The 7,290-nt window shown below is 39.1% G+C and overlaps 1 non-coding gene across 1 annotated transcript; it reads left to right on the forward strand.

Moving 5' to 3' along the window:
• The first annotated feature begins 3,909 nt into the window (after window positions 1-3,909).
• LOC112208291 (small nucleolar RNA U13) lies at window positions 3,910-4,013 on the forward strand. The gene has a single exon (XR_002942703.2). It is a non-coding gene; the product is annotated as a small nucleolar RNA U13 (small nucleolar RNA).
• Window positions 4,014-7,290: the final 3,277 nt, after the last annotated feature.

Here is a 7,290-nt window from a genome sequence, read left to right on the forward strand (position 1 = left end):
TAGAGGAGGGGTATAGGGGAGTAAGTGTTAAAAAGTTAACCTTTGGGTGCTCTGATTGGCACCTGTGTGATGGGATCATTAATAGTGCCAACTTCAGCATCACACAACATATCCAGGTAACAAAACTGCACATATATACTGTGAATCTAAAATAAAAGTTGAAGAAAGAATACATTTTTAAAAAGAAAGCATGAAAGCTGGGTCTAATTTGGTTATTTACCAGTTCATTTGTTTTGTATAAAAAACACCACTATCCTAATTTTTGTTCTGAAAACAGCAATTGAGGATTGACAGTGATGTGCTGTTGACAGACAATGCACTTGTCCTTAAAAGCACCATCTGATCCATGGCAGAAAAAGTTACCTTTTAGTACAATTCATGGTAGATGGTGCCACACACCACCATCTACCAGAAACTCTCCCTCCAAAGTCTCAGTGTTGAAAATTACCTGTAGTGTGTCGTTGAAGGTAATTTTTAAATAAATAAATAAAATTTTTATTATTTTTTAAAGGGAAGTAGAGTATTGATTCAAAATTAAGATGTTAGTGAATACTATTTTCAAAAGCACTTTGAGAATATTTCGAGTGGGACAATTTGACTTCCTTTTTTCCTAACTGAATACCCTTTATTTCCTTCTCCTGCCTAATTGTCCTGGCTAGAACTTCCAACACTATGTTGAATAGGAGTGGTGAGAGAAGGCATCCCTGTCTTGTGCCAGTTCTCAAAGGGAATGCTTCCAGTTTTTGCCCATACAGTATGATATTGGCTGTGGCTTTGTCATAGATAGCTCTTATTATTTTGAGATACGTCCCATCAATACCTAATTTATTGAGAGTTTTTAGCATGAAGGGTTGTTGAATTTTGTCAAAGGCCTTTTCTGCATTTATTGAGATAATCATGTGGTTTTTGTCTTTGGTTCTGTTTATATGCTGGATTACATTTATTGATTTGTGTATGTTGAACCAGCCTTGCATCCCAGGGATGAAGCCCACTTGATCATGGTGGATAAGCTTTTTGATGTGCTGCTGGATTCGGTTTGCCAGTATATTATTGAGGATTTTTGCATCAATGTTCACCAAGGATATTGGTCTAAAATTCTCTTTTTTTGTTGTGTCTCTGCCCGGCTTTGGTATCAGGATGATGCTGGCCTCATAAAATGAGTTAGGGAGGATTCCCTCTTTTTCTATTGATTGGAATAGTTTCAGAAGGAATGGTACCAGTTCCTCCTTGTACCTCTGGTAGAATTCGGCTGTGAATCCATCTGGTCCTGGACTCTTTTTGGTTGGTAAGCTATTGATTATTGCCACAATTTCAGAGCCTCTTATTGGTCTATTCAGAGATTCAACTTCTTCCTGGTTTAGTTTTGGGAGGGTGTATGTGTCGAGGAATTTATCCATTTCTTCTAGATTTTCTAGTTTATTTGCGTAGAGGTGTTTGTAGTATTCTCTGATAGTAGTTTGTATTTCTGTGGGATCGGTGGTGATATCCCCTTTATCATTTTTTATTCCGTCTATTTGATTCTTCTCTCTTTTCTTCTTTATTAGTCTTGCTAGCGGTCTATCAATTTTGTTGATCCTTTCAAAAAACCAGCTCCTGGATTCATTAATTGTCCCTGTTTGCAGATGACATGATTGTATATCTAGAAAACCCCATTGTCTCAGCCCAAAATCTCCTCAAGCTGATAAGCAACTTCAGCAAAGTCTCAGAAAACAAAATCAATGTATAAAAATCACAAGCATTCTTATACACCAATAACAGACAAACAGAGAGCCAAATCATGAGTGAACTCCCATTCACAATTGCTTCAAAGAGAATAAAATACCTAGGAATCCACCTTACAAGGGATGTGAAGGACCTCTTCAAGGAAAACTACAAACCACTGCTCAAGGAAATAAAAGAGGATACAAACAAATGGAAGAACATTCCATGCTCATGGGTAGGAAGAATCAATATCGTGAAAATGGCCATACTGCCATACTGCCCAAGGTAATTTATAGATTCAATGCCATCCCCATCAAGCTACCAATGACTTTCTTCACAGAATTGGAAAAAACTACTTTAAAGTTCATATGGAACCAAAAAAGAGCCCGCATCGCCAAGTCAATCCTAAGCCAAACGAACAAAGCTGGAGGCATCACACTACCTGACTTCAAACTATACTACAAGGCTACAGTAACCAAAACAGCATGGTACTCGTACCAAAACAGAGATATAGATCAATGGAACAGAACAGAGCCCTCAGAAATAATGCCGCATATCTACAACTATCTGATCTTTGACAAACCTGACAAAAACAAGAAATGGGGAAAGGATTCCCTATTTAATAAATGGTGCTGGGAAAGCTGGTTAGCCATAAGTAGAAAGCTGAAACTGGATCCCTTCCTTATACCTTATACAAAAATTAATTCAAGATGGATTAAAGACTTAAACGTTAGACTTAAAACCATAAAAACCCTAGAAGAAAACCTAGGCATTACCATTCAGGACATAGGCATGGGCAAGGACTTCATGTCTAAAACACCAAAAGCAATGGCAGCAAAAGCCAAAATTGACAAATGGGATCTAATTAAACTAAAGAGCTTCTGCACAGCAAAAGAAACTACCATCAGAGTGAACAGGCAACCTACAAAATGGGAGAAAATTTTCACAACCTACTCATCTGACAAAGGGCTAATATCCAGAATCTTCAATAAACTCAAACAAATTGACAAGAAAAAAACAAACAACCCCATCAAAAAGTGGGCGAAGGACATGAACAGACACTTCTCAAAAGGAGACATTTATGCAGCCAAAAAACACATGAAAAAATGCTCACCATCACTGGCCATCAGAGAAATGCAAATCAAAACCACAATGAGATACCATCTCACACCAGTTAGAATGGCAATCATTAAATGTCAGGAAACAACAGGTGCTGGAGAGGATGTGGAGAAATAGGAACACTTTTACACTGTTGGTGGGACTGTAAAGTAGTTCAGCCATTGTGGAAGTCAGTGTGGCGATTCCTCAGGGATCTAGAACTAGAAATACCATTTGACCCAGCCATCCCATTACTGGGTATATACCCAAAGGACTATAAATCATGCTGCTATAAAGACACATGCACAGGTATGTTTATTGCAGCATTATTCACAATAGCAAAGACTTGGAACCAACCCAAATGTCCAACAATGACAGACTGGATTAAGAAAATGTGGCACATATACACCATGGAATACTATGCAGCCATAAAAAATGATGAGTTCATGTCCTTTGTAGGGACATGGATGAAATTGGAAATCATCATTCTCAGTAAAATATCGCAAGGACAAAAAACCAAACACTGCATGTTCTCACTCACAGGTGGGAATTGAACAATGTGAACACATGGACACAGGAAGGGGAACATCACACTCTGGGGACTGTTTTGGGGTGGAGGGAGGGAGTAGGGATAGCATTAGGTGATATACCTAATGCTAAATGACGAGTTAATGGGTGCAGCACACCAGCATGGCACATGTATACATATGTAACTAACCTGCACATTGTGCACATGTACCCTAAAACTTAAAGTATAATAATAATAAAATTAAAAAAAAGAAAATATTTTGAGTGGTCTCTGCATATATGCCTTGTGCTTCATCTTTACTAGCTAAAATACTTCTGATTTTGTGTAGACTATATGATAATTTCCTGAGAGTATGTTTTGACTTGAAAAGATACATACTATCATAGCTAAAATTTAATTTAAAATTTCATAATTATTTAGAATTTAAATAATGTGGTAAATAACTGTACATTTTAAAACATAATTGAATGCAGGCATTATGAATTATGGTTGAAGCCATACATTAAGGAATCTGAGAGAAAATTATGAAAGGACAGGTGCAGAGGGACAATGTTGACACAGTAAATCAATTAAGAAAATGTATATTTTTGTGATTCATAAGTATAATGAGGGAGTTTTCATATTCATGTGTGTGATGTGCCCCCCTCAAACCTCTTTATGATGTCAGCACATTGCTCATGTGACATAAAAAAATTACAAAAAAAATATAGAGAATAAATAATATAGAGGAACACATCACTTTAGCTGTTTTATATGTAGCCACAGTCACAAGATAAGTTAGTCAAATCAACAAAAAATCTATTAAGATAGTGCACAGTAATAATTGTTATATCTATTTTTATGAATACCTTATTTTTAGAGCAGTTTCAGGTTCACACCAATATTGAGAGAACGGTCCAGAGATTTCTCATATACCCCCTTTCCCCAAATATGTGAATCCTCCCCCATTATTGACATCTCCCATCAGATTGATACATTTGTTACACTTGAAGTACCAACATTGAAACATCATAATAACCCCAAGTCCATAGTTTACATTAGAGTTCACTCTTGGTGTTGCACATTCTATGAATTTGGATAAGTGAATAATGACATGCATCCACCATCAGAGTATCATATAGAGTAGTTTCACTGCCCTAAAAGTCCTGTGTTCTCTGCCTATTCATCCTCCTCCTCCCAATCCTAACCTTCACTGTCTCCATAGTTTTATCTTTTACAAAATTTTATATAGTTGAAATAGTAACATATGCAGCCTTTTCAAAATGGCTTGTTTCACTTATTAATAAGCATTTAAATTTTCTCCATTTATTTCCATGGCTTAATAACTCATTCTTTTTTTTTTTTTTTTTTTTTGAGACAGAGTCTTGCTTTGTCACCCAGGCTGGAATGCAGTGGCACAATCTCAGCTCACTGCAACCTCTGCCTCCCGAGTTCAAGCCATTCTCCTGTCTCAGCCTCCCAAGCAGCTGGGATTACAGACACACACCACCACACCCAGCTAATTTTTGTATTTTTAGTAGATACAAGGTTTCACCATGTTGGCCAGGCTGGTCTTGAACTTCTGACCTCGTGATCCACCCTCCGTGGCTTCTCCAAGTGCTAGGATTACAGGCGTGAGCCACCGTGCCCGGCCTAATAACTCATTCTGTTAAGCACAGAGTAATATCCCATTCTCTGGATGTACCACAGTTTATTTATTCATTTACATACTGAAGGAAATCTTGGTTGCTTCCAAGTCTTGACAATTATGAATAAAGCTGCTATAAACATCTGAGTGCAGGTTTTTGCACTGATGTAAGTTTTAAATCATTTGCGTAAGTATTAAGAAGCGTGACTACTGGATCATTTGGTAAGAGTATGTTTATTCTGGAAAGAAACTGCCAAACTGCCTTCCAAAGTGACTGTGCAATTTTGCAGTCCCAACCGAAATTAATGAAAGTTCCTCTTGTTCCACATCCTCACCAGCTTTAGGTATTGACAGTGCTCTGGATTTTGCCCATTCTAGTAGGTATGTAGTGGGATCTTATATTAGTTCATTCTCACATTGCTATGAAGAAGTAGCTGAAACTGGGTAATTTTCAAATAAAAGAGGTTTAATTGGCTCATGGTTCTGCAGGCTGTACAGGAAGCATAGTGGCTTCTGGGAAGGCCTCAGGAACTTTCATTCATGGCAGAAAGATAAAGGGGAAGCAGGCATGTCTTACAAGACTGAAGTAGGAGGAAGGGAGAGGGGAGTGCCACAAACTTTTAAACAATCAGATCTCATGAGAACTCTACCATGAGAACAGTAGCAGGGGGGTGGTACTAAACCATTAGAAACCATCTCCATGACCCAATCACCTCTTACCAGGCCCCACCTCAAACACTGAGGATTATAATTGAACATAAGATTTGGGTGGGGACACATATCCAAAACATATCATGTCCCCATCCCCCGGCCCCTTTAAATCTCATATCCTTCTCACATTGCAAATTACAATCATGTTGTCCCAATAGTCCCTCAAAGTCTTAACTCATTCCAGCATTAACTCAAAAGTCCAAAGTTGAAATTCTCATCTGACTTTGAACTTTGATGAGACTTTGATTCTCAGGAAAACAAGTTAGTTATTTCCTAGATACAATGGAGGTATAAGCATTGCATAAATATTCCTGTTGCAAAAGGGAGAAATTGGCCAAAAGAAAGGGACTATAGGCCCCACCACAAGTCTGAAACCCAGCAGGGCAGTCGTTAAATCTTAAAGCTCCAAAGTAACCTCTTTTAACTTCATGCCTCATATCCAGGGAACATTGATGCAAGAGGTAGCCTCCCAAGGCTTTGGACAGCTCTGCCCTGAGGATTTGCAAGGCACAAGGCCTGCATCTGCTTTCACAGGCTAGTGTGGAGCACCTCTGACTTTTCCAGGTGTGGATTGCAAGCTGTTGATGGATCTACAATTCTGTAAGATAGTGACCCTCTTCTCACAGCTCCACTAGGCAGTGCTCCAGTGGGGACCCTGTGTGGAGGCTCCAACCCCACATTTCCCCTTCATACTTCTTGAGTAGAGGTCCTTCATGAGGGCTTCACCCCTGTAATAGGCTTCTGCCTGGACATTCAGGTTTTTCCTTACATACTCTGAAATCTAGGTGGAGGCTCCCAAGCCTCAACTCTTGCACTCTGTACACTCACAGGCTTAACACCACATGGAAGCAGCCAAGGCTTATGACTTGCACCCTCAGAAGCGGAGGCACGAGCTGTTTCTGGGGCCATTTTAGCCATGGCTGGAGATAGAGCGTCTAGGACTAAGATGCAGGGATCAGTGTCCCCAGGTTGTGCAGGGTGGTGGGGCCCTGGACCTGGCCCACAAAACCATTCTTTCCTTCTAGGCCTCTGGGCTTGTGATGGGAGTGGCTGCAGCAGAGGTCTCTGAAATGCTTTTGAGGCTTTTTTCTGGTTTTGACTATCAGAATTTGCCTTCCTTTTAGTTACGCAAATTTGTGCAGCCCACTTGAAGTCCTCCCCCAAAAAAGGGCTTTTCTTTTATACCACAAAACTAGGCTGCAAATTTTCTAAACATTTGTGCTCTGCTTTCCTTTTAAATATAAATTCCAATTTCAAGTTATTTCTTTTTCATGCCTATGAGCATAGGCTTTCAAAAGCACACAGGTGAACTCCTGAACACTTTGCCACTCAGAAATTTCTTCCATCAGATTCTCTAAATCATTACTTACAAGTTCAATGTTCCACATATTCCTACAGCAGGGATACAATGCAGTCAGTCTCTTTGCTAACACATAACAAAAGTGACCTTTACTCTAGCTTCCAATAAGGTCCTTATTTCCCCATATGAGACCTAATCAGCCCGTACTTTATTGTCCATATCACAATCAGCATTTTAGTGACAACTATTTAAGCAGTCTAGGGGGTTCCAAAGTTTTCTCATCCTCCTGTCTTACTCTGAGTGTTCCATACTCTTTTAATCTCT

The sequence above is a fragment of the Pan troglodytes genome, chromosome 12 (assembly GCF_028858775.2).
Source record: "Pan troglodytes isolate AG18354 chromosome 12, NHGRI_mPanTro3-v2.0_pri, whole genome shotgun sequence".
Lineage (NCBI taxonomy): Eukaryota > Metazoa > Chordata > Mammalia > Primates > Hominidae > Pan > Pan troglodytes.